The sequence below is a fragment of the Aplysia californica genome, unplaced genomic scaffold, assembly GCF_000002075.1.
Source record: "Aplysia californica isolate F4 #8 unplaced genomic scaffold, AplCal3.0 scaffold00457, whole genome shotgun sequence".
Classification (NCBI taxonomy): Eukaryota; Metazoa; Mollusca; class Gastropoda; order Aplysiida; family Aplysiidae; genus Aplysia; species Aplysia californica.
The window spans coordinates 188,405-190,028 of record NW_004797727.1 but is presented as its reverse complement, the minus strand read 5'-3'; positions in this window follow the sequence as shown (position 1 = coordinate 190,028).

Genomic DNA, 1,624 nt, shown 5'->3' with positions numbered 1-1,624 from the left:
GATGTTTTGAAATGAAACTTTTAACGTTTTATTCTTGGCTTCAGATAAAAGATGTGTTAAACCCATAAAATAAAATTTAAAAAACCAAAAACGTTCGAGAAAAATTACAAAACACGGTTTTTAACAAAACAAGACCTGAGCTTTATTAACTGGGCACCTGATCATAAATGCAGGCTCATCAGGAGTGTCAAGTGTTCACAATCACGTGTGGAACATTTCTGCTCAATGGGTTTTCAACTTTTCATGAAACACGCAATTAAAATGTGTCTGGTTTTTATTGACGCTAAGTATAGTAAGCTATTTCACTTGGAGGGGGTCTACGTTTTACCCAAGAAACTCACTATACTCCACATCTTTTCTAATGTAGAGTAGCATAATATTGCAGTCAAAAATTCCTGGCGCAACTTATCCTCTAATATCTTTTAAACCGTTGAATAAATATCACCCAAACTTTGCGAATTGGTTTTTATCAATTTGCCTTACCAATATCATATTATTTTTTTCCACAACAATTTAGACTAGATTGAAAAATAATTCTTCATTGATTTATATTTATAATACGTGGAAAATAGAATTGCTCCCAACACTTCCCGCTTCTCTGACACATTTTGCGTACTCATGGCCTACGTTACAGCTCACCAATGACACCTTTTATTGGCTAAACTAGTAACGAGAAATTTAATTAATAGTAAAAACTTTTTTTGCACTAAAGGTTCTCAAAACATGCTTTCAGTAAATATAATCTCGCGATTAGAAAAAAATGACAGACTTGCTTTTAAAAGCGGTATTGCCCAGCTGTAAATCTTTAAAAATCTGTAGAAGACACATACCGGAATTTTTAAATTAGCATTTATTAAGGGATTTTCTAGAATAGAACTAACATGTGTTTACAATAATATTGATATGTTAAGACAAATTGATAAAAGTCACTGAGCAAAAGTTTATGTTCGATAGTTGAGGAGATATTTGACAATAAATTGCGCCATTAATTTTTGACTTCACTATAATCATGTTTTCCTTAACATTTTTTTGTCTTCCGTCCAGCTCTCTTTGTTAAGACGAAATATAACTCATAATGTTATGTGACAGAAATTGAGACCTCACATCGTCAAGTCCACTTCCCAAATGACCCTTCGTGTCTGGTAGGGAATTATGTTTGGACAGAAAGATACACACATATAAACAAAACAAGCATACATTCAGTGGGGCCGCTTTTTATAAACCACACGTCAGACTGACTTTAAACAACCAAGAAAATAATGTTTAAAACTAAACTTTAAAAAAGAAAAAAAAAAGAAAACCAAACTCAGGAGAGACTGAAACATTAAATCTGCGAGACTGCCAAGATAATTAGATCGTTAAGGGGAGGCCATGTTAACGGAAAGCGGACATTAAGCGGGAAGAGAAAGAGCAGTTGACCTCTACATTAGTGGTCGTGGAAGTAGGTTTCGTATACCTAGCAGAACATTTTAGAAAGGTTTTAAGTTATACAGAACTGTCAAATATAATACATATATATATATAAAATATATATATATAAAAATGATGTCCTTTAAGAACACAGAGGTCAAATGTCTTTGTACTATAATGTCATATAGTTTTTTTCCCCAACAATTTAGACCAG